At 35.5% G+C, this 14,264-nt stretch overlaps 1 protein-coding gene across 1 annotated transcript in view; it reads left to right on the top strand.

Annotated features, from left to right (window-relative positions):
* The window catches only part of DPP10 (dipeptidyl peptidase like 10), a 1,313,078-nt gene that overhangs the window by 205,135 nt on the left and 1,093,679 nt on the right, over positions 1–14,264 (top strand). The window lies entirely within an intron of this gene.

Genomic DNA, 14,264 nt, shown 5'->3' with positions numbered 1-14,264 from the left:
CAGGACCTTATTAGAATTAGGGATTTTTCAGATGTAATTAAGGAAAAATGAGGTTACATTAGATTAGGGTGGGCCGTAAATCCAGTGACTGGTGTCCTTATGCAGAGAGGGAAATTTGGAGACACATACAAAGGAAGGCCATGCAAAGACAGAGGGAGAATATGGAGTGATGAAGCTAAAAGCCAAACAACACCAAGTATTGTCAGAAACCACCAGTAGCTAGAAAAGAAACATGGAACAGTATCTCCCTCAGAACCTTCAGAGACAGCATGGTCTACTGATACCTTGATTTCAGATTTCTATTTTCCAGAACTGTGAGAGAATAAATTTATATTGTTTTAAGCCACCCTGTTTGGGTTACTTTGTTCCAGCAGACCTAGAAAACTGGTATTAGAGCAAAGAAATGGGGAAGGAGATGGGTGGTCTCTATCGTGTTTCCTGCCTAATCTCTATCTCCAACAATGGACATTTATGTTAAGAAATTTTATATCACTATGCTTATTATTAACAGCCTTCATATGTCAGCTGGGGAAAATTATGATATGGTTTTCTAGAAAAAAATTAGGCTCTGTCATTTTCTTGCTTGGATCTTCTGGAACAGGATATCTGTGGGGATACTGTGTCTTACTGAAAATCAGTGACCACACAGGAGACCAAGTGTCACTTGCAATCCCTGGTCTTGGGCTTGAGAAAGGGTGCCCTGGCTAGATTTTGGACATGAGATCTTAGCAAGATTTACTGAGTATCTAGTAAGGCTTGGTCAAATGTTAGAAAATGCTGTGGACTTGGAAACAATAGACTTTAATTTGATCCCTAACTTTGTACCTTATCAGAAAGTGACCTTGTACTTGCTGAGGATACTCCCTAGACTTTATCAGTAATATGAAGATTTTGTAGGAGGTGAACTTTGATGTCCTTTTTAGCTTTCTGATTCAAGACTCAGTAGATGAATAATTTCCCTAAAAAACTTATAAAGATTCTGAGTTATGCAACTAGAATTTATAGTTTACTTACCTGTGAGTACAAGCTTCCAAATAATGTTAATTAGTTCTTGTTGAATTATGAAGTCTATTTTATTTATATTTTGTAATAAATGAATTTCAACTCTTACTCTTAGTATGATTTTGCTAAGAATAAAGGGAAAGGGAGTAATTTGAATTTCAAATTTCTAGCCCATCAAATATGAAATGAATATTTAAAAATGAACAATAAAATTAGGCTACATTTTTGAAAAAATATTCCTGCTTGCTAAAGTCAGAATTATACAACCATGACCTTTAAAATAAAGTAGAGTTTCAGATAAGTGCAGTAGTTGTAGATTATAGTTTGTGCAGAATTCTGCCCAAAGTGATATATGCCCATTCATCTTTCCTTTCAAAGGACAACAAAAAAATTTCTTTAAGTCAGATGGGTGTTCTGGAATGCTAAAATAATATGAATGGATTCCACTCTTCCATATTAATATGGATTCCCCCTGGAGGTTTATAATCTTTGATGCCCAATCATGCTTGACTTGGTATTTGAAAATTCTCCAGTAGATTTGCATCAGAATATGATTAACAATTGGGAAGTCTGGAAAGAATTCAGGATGCTCAGTTTTGCTTTCTGTTCAGATCACACGCTATACTGAGTGGTATGTTGGCTGAATCAAGGTAAAAGGAGCATAAGTTTCCCACAGCCAATTTGATTTTGCTTGAGATAGCATAACACATGTACATAATGTACATGACGATTACTCCACCAATTGGGTCACACACGAGATCGAACAATTAATTTCACAAACTCATCCTAGAAAAAGTGCTACATACCTCATTGCTGAATATCATTAGGGTCACCTTGGGAAGCTATGCACCAAAGCCAGTGCCTAGTCCACCCTTGGTAGCAATTTTGGAACTGTTTTCCTGGAATGGCCATCAGAGCTGTCGTCGTATTACCCTTGATGTCCTGAATGTCATCAAAATGTCTTCCTTTCGATATTTCCTTTATCTTTGGGTAAAGAAAGAAGTCATTGGGGGCCAGATCAGGGGAGTAGGGAGAGTGTTCTGATACAGTTATTTGTTTATTGGTTAATAACTCCCTCACAGACGTGGCATGTGAGCTGGTACATTGTCGTGATGCGAGAGCCATGGATTGTTGGCGAAAAGTTCAGGTCGTCTAACTTTTTCACACAGCCTTTTCAACACTTCCAAATAATAAACTTGGTTAACTGTTTGTCCAGTTGGTACAAATTCATAATGAGTAATCCCTCTGATATCAAAAAAGGTTAACAGCATCATTGCAACAAGTTCACAAACTTAATTGTCATATCTCTTATGTTAATGTCATGAGCGCATCAATGGAAAATAACTTGAATTGTGTAATGTGATCTTATTGGGGGAGGGTTGTCACATGATTTGCGTGATGATACAGAAGGGAGGCAGTGTTCCTGGAAGGATTCAGATAGTCCAAGTAAACACGTAGTATCTCTCAATCTTAGTCATCTTCTCTCTCCTTAAACTCATCCACGTTCATTAGCGAAGTAACTTAGCATTTGCTGTTTCCTTTATGTATATATTTTATTCTGTTGCCCCAAATCTAGTAAAAATCAATCATTAACAGATACAACAAAAGCATGAGAGAGACACAAGGGAACGTTGTAAACCATTATCGGCTCCTTGGCATTTGGACTCCCAATAGTGTCTGCATGGTCCTCTACAGTGGCATGATTTTTGCTAGGCATATTCTAGCAATATCAAGAAAATATCTCCTCCTCAATGAAATAATGACGCGGTAATGAAGATTCCTGCTGCATAATGAGCCCAGGGGTTAACAAAGGAGTTTAATCGCTAAGAGCTTGGACTCTCTAGAGCCACACTACCTGGATTTACTCAGCTCTGCTGCTTACTGGCTGTGTGACCTTGAACAATTTACTTAATCTCTCTGTAGATTGCATGCCATAAAATATAGAATGGGAATGATAAGGGCTCTTCCTCTGAGGACTGAGTTAATACATATAAAGCACTCAGAACAGTACTCTTAACATAATAAGCACTTGATAAATCATAGCTGTTATTATTAATGAGAGTTTAAAAATGGGTAACTAGAGAAGCAATTCTGGGGAAGGAACATCAGTGTACATCATCTACAAACATCCCAGGGAGCAATTATATAAAATTCTACAGTTGAATCTTGCAGTTTGAATATTTTAAATTTGAATAGCAAGTTTGAGATTCTCGTTGTGGTTGGTCAGCCAAGAGCATATTAAATTAAATTCTGAGTCTATCTTTTTGCACTCATAGCTGGCTCTTTCAGAGCTGCTCTATGAAGCTCAGGCAGCACATGGAAGTTAAATTATAAACGCCTTTTCTTTCCTCTTACTAAAGAATCATGTGGATAAATGTAAAGCTAACAGTAGGGTCAGAAAACCTTTGAGAGACTGAAGAGTACTGTTGAGTAGGAAATGGTCATCTCATTGGCACCATTTGTAGCCTCAGCCACAACCAGGGAGTGGAGAGGAACAGTAACATAGGGCAGACAGAGGACTGTATGGGTGCTGCAGAAGGGTGTCTGGAGTCCCCTGAAATAGTATAGGTCTCTTATAAACTTATAAGTACCTTTCAGTTTTATGCTTATATCCCATATATGAGTGTAGTCAGATGGTTCTCATCTTTTTCTGTCTGACTTATTTCACTTAGCACAATAATTTCAAGATCCATCCATGTTGTTGCAAATGGCAGCATTTTATCTTAAACTGAAAATAACAAAGGAACAAGACAGACAAATAAAGAAACAAAAACTCATAGACACAAACAACAATTTAATGGTTAGCCAGAGGATAAAGGGAAAGGGAGGTGGTAGAGAGGGTAAAGGGAGTCAAATATGTGGTGATAGAAGGAGAACTGACTCAGGGTGGGGAACACATAACACAATATGTAAATGATGTATTATAGAATTGTACATTTGAAATCTATGTAGTTTTGTTGACCGTTGTCACCCCAATAAATTTGAATAATAGAAAAAAGTTTTTAAGTACCTTATATCATGACATAGTGGTCAAAGAAAAAAATGTATGTTGAAAAGTGTATTTGAATGTTGCCACAACACTTTATTTAGTCTTGTAAGTGGTCCCCAGTAACTAGAGAAACCAGCCCAAAGTTAAGAAGGTCATTGTTTTGCTGTTTGAGCCTGTTTGAGGCTGTCAGTCATGAACCACCTGTCCAAGAGCCTGACCAAGTGCAACCTCTGTACATCCCTACCCTGTCAGTCTTCTCACCTGCACATTATCTCAGCCCAAAGCAAAACAAGCTTTTTATTTTTCTGCACCTTTCTCGATCATTTCTTTGCTTGTGAAGCTGCCTGTGACTGCTGCAAGAGATAACAGAAGACTCTTCCTAGATCTGAGGCTGTCGTGTCTGTTATTACTTTCCTGCTTCTGAGCAAAGGTGGAGGTGACTCATGACTTCTTCACATCTGTCAAAGAAAGAAAGGCGGCTATCTTTGGGAATGACAGGAGTAAACTTACGTAAGTCAGAACTTACAGAACACACGATGGGGGGATTTGTTAGGAACTTGTCTAAATAGTAGGGACTCCGGCATTCTTATTGTGAGCTGCAGGTCCTAGAAACATAAACCCCATGATACCAGGTGACCCCAAGGAAATGTGCTTGTTCCAGTGGAAGAGAACAGGGCTGACTACACTGGGGGACTGATGTGGCCCAGCTGCCCTCACTCACATAAATCACTGTAGTGTATTCATACGGTCATGTATTTTTAAATTTGGAGGACACAGAGTCCAGCGGAGTTACTTTTATTTGGGAAATCTAATAGAATAGTATAAACTCGTGTTTCTGGCCATCAGAGATTCTATAGATCACTAAATATGAACATAATTAGGTATCTTAATGTACAGATGATCAAATCAGAACCTGTTAGTGGGGTTCATTTGTGATTGTCAGTATTTGGAGTTACTCATTCCTGAGGACTTTATCAACGTCTGATATCTCTCTCTCTTGTGTTTCTATCCCTAATGCGTAGCTCTGTGCTAGACACGTGCTAGGCATTTAGCTCTTTTTATGAGCAGATGAATGAATACGTGGGTATAAAATTACTGTTCTACTTATACAAACATTGCAGTGAGCAGATTAAAAATGTAAAAAGTAGGAAAAGGCAAACACATTGTGATTTTCCATTATGTTTTATTTCTGAAGTTGACATAATTTGACTTCTAGGAAAAAGAATACCTATAGGAAGAAAAATGTGACCTTATTTTATTTAGCAGAACAGAACAGCTGCTCATTTCTTTTAAGAGTGAAAACCTAGACCTACCAGTAGGGGCCATGTGATAGGTGTTCAGGAAAGACCCAGAGTTTTTCATTTTTGACTTTAAGAGGAGAATTTAGAACGCAGTCTCTCACGTGCCCTCAAATACGTTGGAATGAAATAAGTGAGCATATTTGCAACCTCTAAAGTTACATGTGTGTGAAAGACCACAATAGGAGGACAGAACCAGAAAGGGCCAGAGTTGGAATCACCTTACAGTTTCTCTACACAGATCTGACCTCCCAAAAGTGAAAACGGGGCTCAGGGAGGGGTCGTCACACAACGTATCTATACAACAGAATAAATACTGTTGCAGCTATTAAAGTAAGAGTGAAGACTGAGGCTCATCACAGAAAAAGACATATGATATAGTAAATAAAAAGTAAAATACTAAATTTCATTTATGCTTTAATTGTAAGTACATAAAGTTATGCTCATGGAGAAGATGCCTACTTGTTTTTTATTTTTTTTTATTTTCAAGCATTCTCTTATGCAGGATTTAGAAAGCATTTTCTATAAAGGGCCGGATAAGAATTTGTTTCATCTTTGCAGGCCAAGAGGCCACATACTCAGCCTTCGCAGCATAAAAGTAGCCTAGACATTTTATAGGTGCATGAGCATGTGTGTGTTCATGGGCTGTGCAGAATAATGGATGGCCAGATTGGTTCTAATGGCCACAGTTTGACCACCCATGCTTCATTCCTTTAACAAATATCTATTTAGTAAACAAATATTATATACCAGGCATTGTGTTATATACTGAGACAAAAAGGAAAATCAAATCAAATCTTTACGTGCAAGTATGTCACAGCCCAAACTATAGTCATGGCCTTACTTTTAAATTAAAAAGTCATTCATGAATTATTTTTCTCTGTATCTTGTTGACATCTTTCTAGCTGATATATCCTGAAGGATAGGCTCCTTCTTCCAACATGCCTTAAGAATCTAGGTATGGAAGAAGTGCAAGTGAGTAAAGTATGCCCTGAGCCTATAGGAATGATAATTCCCCACTGAATATCATTTACCTCATAATGTGGGGTTAATAGTATCACTTAGTTCTGCAAAGAAAGATGAGAACTCAGAGTTAATGTTGAAATTTGCCTTCAAAGACAATGGAGTCAGTGAATTACAGAATCCCTGCGATCCTTTATGGAATATTCATGCTTGGCAAATCCCACCCTGTGTACTATTATTGCTCAAAGAGAACTCAGGGGATATTGAGTAAATGCTGCTACAGAGGAGATAAGACTTCAGAAAAGAAGAGTGCAAACAGAAGCTTGCATTTTTACAAAGAACTAAATTGTGTGAGTGCTAATGAGAATACAATCTAAGTTTAATCAGGAGTGCCTTGTAGAAGTGGGGTACGTACAAACCTAAAACATTCTGACGGCTTTGAAAGAGAATGTTCTACCTGCTGGCATTTCGGCAAAAATTCTTATCAAATAATGTTGTGAGTCTTAAAAGTATTCAATAAGTACATGCTGGTTATCTGTTGTGTCCTTAAGTCCGTGACTTCTTGAGGTTTGAGGGAGAGAAAAAATTATTCTTTGCCCAAGAGATGATCCAATGGCAATTTAGCATCTAAATTAGAGAATGCTGGCCATGAGCTTCTTTACTCCATGTAGAAGTTTTGTTAGCTCTCTTCCAGTTCAGATGATTTCTGGTAACAGAGGAAAAACTACCTCAAAAATCCCTTCCATCCCACATGAGGTAATGTCTGAAAAACAAGCAGTATATTATGGAGACACCTGCATTCAGAGACATATGTGCTCATCAAAAGGCAGGTATGTTTAAGGGTCCTTCGAAATGAGGAAGAGAGGATGAAGCCTGCTGGTGCCATGATGTTTTATAGCTATGCATACTTTTCTCCTGCTTAAGGACTTACATTGTGTTTGCCGCTTGTATCCTTCTAATAAATGTAAGTTTATCTTTGGCAAAGGACCCTTCCCCATTCAGTGCTCACCGCTCACTTTGTTGTGTTGTTTCCAAGGAGAAGTAGAGCGAATGCTCATCTGGGCTGCAGCACAAGTTCCTGCTTCTGTGAACTTGGCCTTGTTGCCACACCTCTCTATGCTTTGTTTTCTTTATTTCTAAAAGGGATGAAAAGAGTACCTACTTTATGTGGTTGTGAGAGTAAAGGAAGGCAAGGCACTTGAAGTACCTGCCTATCTTTTTATGAAGATAGTATCTTTCATAAAAAATTAGGAACTAGGAACTATTAGTAGGAATACCAGTAAAAATATGTTTATGGGTTGCAGCTAAAGCTTAAGCAATAATTTTGTCCTTGTGCTTATTCTGAAACTAATTTCCAACCTTTTCTTGAATTAGTGGCACGATAATAAGGTGTTGGATATTATTAGCAATTCTGGAGCCCAAAATTTGGACATTTAAAAGAAAATGTTTTATCACTTAGCATACTCTGTCACTAATGATTTTTAGTTTAGGTATAGAGTTCTTCACATAATATGTGTTCACATTATCAACAAAGTAGGGCCATTTGAAAAAATGAAAAGGATACTAAAATATTTAAATCAACTGACTTTTAGAATACTTATTTATTGACCAATACATTAGATTATTTTTGCAGACCTATATGATATTTATGTTCAAAAACTATTTTCAGAAATAAAATTCTTTCTAAAAATAAAAAATCACATATTCATTTTATTAAAGCAACAAAATTACTTTATATTGATTATCTGGATAGTAAAAACATAGCATAAGGAGTTTAACTGTATTTGGTATACACTTTCATATTTTAATCAAATTTAAATCTGTACCAGTGTCATACCATATTGCGGGTATATTTCTGAAAAAATGTATATTCATTTGCAATATGGTCTTATCTTAAATTATTTTTCATAAAAATATGAAATCTTAAAAATATGTGATCTTCAAAGTTGTATTTAATGGTGAATAAATTTGAAATTATTGACACCTTCAATTGACTTCTGTAGTCCATTATATATATGTATATATATATATATGTGTATATATATATATACATATACATATATATAATTTTTTTATTGGGGAATATTGGGGAACAGTATGTTTCTCCAGGGCCCATCAGCTCCAAGTTATTGTCCTTCAATCTGGTTGTGGAGGGCGCAGCTCAGCTCCAATTCGAGTGACCATTTTCAATCTTAGTTGCAGGGGGCGCAGCCCACCATCCCATGTGGGAATTGAACTGACACATTGTTAAGAGCTCGTGCTCTAACCAACTGATCCATCTGGCCACCCACCCACAGCTCAGCGACATTTCAGCTCAAATCGTTGTATTTGATTTAGTTATGGAAGGCACAGCTCACTGGCCCATGTGGGAATCGAACTGGCAACCCTGTTGTTAAGAGATCACGCTCTAACCAACTGAGCCATCCGGCCACCCAGAGCATAATATTTTTAATTGAAATAAATATTGTTTTGAAATATGCTAAATCCCCTCCTAAGCTCAGAGAAAACTCTTTTAAATAGAAAACATTCTCAATTATAATTTTTCACATTAAGATATAAAAAAAAATTCAGCCCAATATTTTTCATTAGGTTTGGTTTTTGTTTTGCCTGTCTTCTAGCTTTTTCAGCAAATATTATTATGACAAGATTTTTCTATTAATAATTATTTTTTTTCTAAATATTGATACTTCAAAGTCATTGGATTTCTCATCTTTTATTGAACTCTGTTATAGATCATAAATATAGCAATTTAAAAATAGATTCTCTCTACAAAAAAAGATAGATTCATTCTATCAAAATATTTTTTGCACATTTCAAAGCACTATTGAAGAATTTTAAAATTAAATCTTGTATATTTCTGTATTCTTTATGTTTTCTTTATGCAGTTCCTCCCTTGATTTTATAGGTATAAATTTAAATATTTCCTGTTTTCATACTTTGTTTTGAATAACAAATACATTAAAAGCATCAAAGGCTAAGTTTTTTGTTGTTGTTATTGAACGGTTTTATTCAACATCTCCAGTAATTCCAAAATACAGATGAAAAATTTGTCACCCAAATTAGAAATCAGTACTATCGTAGACCATTTAGGACAATTTACAAAATAGCTGTTCAAAGTGGCAAACATTTCTAAAATCTGATTGAATTTTAGAATCCAAGAAGCAAGATGAAGTGCCTACTTCCAAGTTAAAGTAAACTTTGCGTTCAGATTTTTTATCATGAATTGTATAGTTGAGTTTCTAACAACCACGGCTTCCCCATTGCTTGGTAAAATATTGCATGTAGATTAAGCACAAATATGAATGATATATTTACCATGACCAATTGCAAGTAATGTCTTGCTCCGTAGAATTACTCATGTAGTAATAATATTATTTTTACCTCTAGCAAAGTTTGTATTTATATTATTATCTTCAATGGTCAATATTTTAATGGAAAACAATAACATTCATAAGAATATACAATATTTTACTTTTGACATTGTGATGGTTAATTTTATGCATTAAATTGTCTGAGCCATGCTCTCCAAATATTTGATCAAACATTTCAGATGTTTCTGTGAAAGTGTTTTTTGGATGAGATTAATTTTTAAACCAGGAAACTTTGAGTAAAGCAGATAATCCTCCATGATGTGGGTGGGTCTCATCCACTCAGTTGAAGGCCTAAATAGAACAGTCTGGCTTTCTTCCTGTAAGAAGGAATCTGACAACAGATTCCCTTTGTATTTGAACTTCAACTCTTCCCTTAGTCTCCAGCCTGCCAGCCTACCGTGCAGGTTTTGACTTACCAAGCATCCACAATCAAGTAAGCTGGTATCTTAAAATAAATCTCTCTCTTTCTGTCTCTCTCTTTTGGCTCTGTTTCTTTGAAAACCCTGACTAATGCAGATACAATAAGCTTTTTGAAGCTCTATATTGATTTCATGGATTGAAGGAAAAACTAAATGAAACTACATTTGGAATTAACTTTCTACGTAATGAGTCGAATGATACCAGTATAAAGGCAGTCTCATTTAACTGTTTGCAAGATTCTTCTGCTATTCAAGCCAATAAATTAGCAGCTATCACTTTACATGTTGTCCTTGCACTTGAAAACTTGGAATCAAAAGTGAGCAAGATTAATTTAGGATAGTAATTTGATCTAAATTAAAAAGTCAACTTCCATAGAATTTATATAAACACATCTATTGTTGCTGCATATATTAAATCCTGGTCTTCGTGAATAGTCATGTTAAATTAACTATAATACTTGAAGCCCATGGAGGTGTTTTGTTAAGTAGACTTGTGTTCTCCATTTTGAAGATGACTAGTGATATTGTTACAATTCCCAAGGTGGATGGGAATAATGACATATATTTTGTGCGAGTTACACCACCAACTTTCTTGAGAAGCAGCAATCCAATTATTAATTTTTCATTCAACATGTACTTTCTCCATTATTTTTTCTGAAATGATTTATTGTAAAATTAAAATAATATGAGACATAATTTTACACCATAAAACAATAAATAACCATTGAAGCAACAGACATCAGACTATTTTATCACTTGTTAACTTGACTCTATTTTCCATTCAAATTTCACATAGGCCTTTCCATTTCCTACAGTTTCCATTGGTCTTGCTGACTAACATTTTGGTGGCTTAGGCTTCTCAAGACCATGGAATTGGCCATGGCCATGATGAAAGTGAAGGCCCCACCACGTGGGTCGGCAGCAGGAGCAGCACCAATCCTCTCCCACCTTCAAAACAGATGTGAAGGGTTTCTGAATGTCCTTGATTTTATCAGCAAGAGCCCAGCATGTTCTATCTTAAAGAGTTAAGTTTAAATTATGGTACATTTGAAAAGAGTTGGGGGAAAAAGTATAATTTTAACCACCAGTTGAAGTGAGAATTCTATTCCCTGAACATATGTGTCACACACACTAAGAGAGATCACAGTACAGACTCATACCAGGTTGTTTGATTGCAAGTATTAAAAATTAGCATTGTTAAAAAAAATGAAATTTCTGGGACAAATGCCAAACCAGAAAGACATCAGGGCAACAGATGTAAATTGGGACTGTGCCTGGCACACTGGGACATATGGTTAGCCTATATATGAATCACCATGAGACCTTCTGAATTGCTGCCACTCACAAATTATTTATCTGATCTATATGTAACATACTTGTCACTTTCACCACTTTCAAATTTAATTTTCTCAACCCTTATTCCCACAAAAATTATGCTCTTCGTATATGTTCTTAAAATATCCTTACTGCTTGTGTAGTTGTTGGACAGCATGAGAATAACAATATGATAAAATACTTCAAAATCAAGCTGAAACTCAGCAAACATGAAAAGTAGACTAAGCTAAAATCTGACTGTTGTTCATGATTCTTACCACCAACAGTTGATGTGGGCAGAACTAATGTATTTTGCTCTGGAATATAGCTTTATTCATATGTGTGCAAGTAAATAAGTTGAGAGTTTTACTAGAAGGGAAACATCTTGTTTTAATACTATTGAGAAGATTATACAAGAAATTCAAACCACATGAAGTTACATCTAAGGAGGGTTGAAAGAATATGACCCATCAGAGATGCTCAATTACAGATCTGTCTGTAAACCAGAGCCTTTAATAGCAGGGGGAACCTTTGCTAACTTTTTCTTTCTCTGTCAAATGATTCTTGTGTACTTCTCTGATAGGATAAATCTTGGGTTTCAAGATTGAAAGTCATGAGTTTCTTTGTTATTTTTTTAATTAAAGTTTATTGGGGTGAAAATTGTTAGTAAAGTTACATAGATTTCAGGTGTACAATTCTGTAATACATCTCCTAGATGTTACATTGTGTGTTCACCACCCAGAGTCAGTTCTCTTTCCATCATCGTATAATGCCTTTCATTACCTACTCTCTCCCTCATGTTTTCATTACTCACCTTGTACATGTAACAAATCAGTCATCACAGTCTCTCATAAATACTTGTTTATGTTTCTGTCTTCCATTAGACTCTCTCTAGGGTAAGACCGTTTCTGAACATTCCTTGTATCTAAACATGCACTTAGTCTTATTTAAAACATAGTAATTAGCTCAAGACATGTTTGTTCAAAAAACATCATGTTTGCATCCACTTGCTGGTCATAACTGTCCTACCAACCATCTTTAATGATGGCCGTTTTTTAAATATTGAGATTACCTTATAATATAAAAAAAAATTGTGTAGACCACAGGAAGTTGGACTTCTAGTAACCATAACTTCAGACAAAAACACTATCAAAAGCTATTCTGATTACAGCAATACATTAAGTAAAAGTATATGAAAACAGCATTTGTGTAATTTATAAAAACTAGTAATATACACATGTGTAAGACCAATTGTTCAGTGTATAGTAATTGATTTATATATAAGTTCCTAGAAGACTGATAATAAATATCTTGTTCCTAAAGTGGTCTTTGGTATCACTGGTGAGGAAGACAGTTCTACATCAAAATAAGGAGTCCCATCTACCTGCAGAAACTTGGTCTCTTTCACATTACAGATCATCAGACTCACAGTGTTGGGTTTATGATGCCCTACTAATAGCAATTTTCACACACACACAAATTTATAAGACACTTTCTTCTTTTCTACTTACTATCTACACAAGAGAATAATTCATTTCGTATTTAAGGTTATTTAGTAATTTGTCCTTAAGGATGCCTTGGGTAAGTGAATGTTTTGGGTAAGTGAAACTGGCTTTCCCCCATAACGATGGTGCTTTTTTCTAAAAATAATAGAACATTATGTGTTTCAGGGATAAAACACATCTAAGGCATCTTCTTTTGTCAACAACGTTAGGCTTTTCCTAATACAGAGCCCCAATTTAGTGTCTTCAACATTTGAAGAGTGTTTTTAAGTGTAAAACTATACCTGCCAACATATAGAACAGGTTATGTTTCTATTTCAAGTGAAATTTGAGTTCACACTATCATCTAGCATCATAATACCTGCCTGAATTGTTGTAAGTCGTTCATCATCTTTAAGTAAATACTTATCTTGATGTGTTGTAGGGAAATACATCAATACAGAGAAGGATGATGGCGTGATTATAGTAATTATCCAATGTAACATGGGTAGTTGCTACTGTTTAATTCTGTTCAAATTCATTATAGAGCTAGTAAAAGTCACATTAGGGAAAATATACAAGATGAACCAACATTAAGAAATTTTTTGTTCACAGGAAATGAGAATAAAAGGCTTTAAAGTAGATTTGATTTACAATATTTTTGGCTAACCTCTAGGGCAAATTATGGTTTTGAGAGAGATTAAAATAACCTTCAACTGGGAACAGTATTATAAATAGTCATGTATAAGATGACAAAGTAAAGAAGATAACAGACTTTAAAACTATCCAATTTTTCCAAAAGTTATGATAATTTCTCTTCTAGCTTATCATTTTCCTTTAGTAGACCATGGATTACTCAAAGGCAGAAATCTGATTATTTCTTTTTTTCCCCTAATGCCTAACATAGTGCCTGGTATATGGAAAGTAATCTGAGGTGTGCTGGGTCTGATTCATACTGATTTGTGAGAGCTGGTTTTTAGATTTTCAGGAACTGAACAGGCTGTTTTTGTTAACTTGGTACAATAGTTTGAAATCAGGCACAGCGGGAGTATTTATACTGTAGAATTAGGCATGGGAAAGGCTTTTCCCCCGGAGAGCAGGTTATTACACATTCGCTAGTGTGCCACCAGAAAGCATTCAATAAATGTGAATGAACAGGGAATAAGGGAATGGTAACAACGTGACATAGTGATGTTCTGCAATTAAAAAAATATCAAACCACATAAATTCATACATAAATGCCCAGCATTAAAGAAGATAAACTATTTGTAATTTGTTTATTACAAACGGCTTTCAGTTCTAAGTTGGGGTCTAGCTCTGACTAGTTGTTGTACCCTTTTGAAAAATGTTTACATTCTTTGAGGTTTAAGCCCCTTCCACCAGGTGAAGATACAAGAAATCTGCAACCTGGAAGAGAGCCCTCAACT

The sequence above is a fragment of the Rhinolophus sinicus genome, chromosome 17 (assembly GCF_057876585.1).
Source record: "Rhinolophus sinicus isolate RSI-liver-muscle chromosome 17, RSI-T2T, whole genome shotgun sequence".
NCBI classification, from domain to species: Eukaryota; Metazoa; Chordata; class Mammalia; order Chiroptera; family Rhinolophidae; genus Rhinolophus; species Rhinolophus sinicus.
Note: the sequence above shows the minus strand (reverse complement) of the source record. Positions and strands in the feature narration are given on the sequence as shown.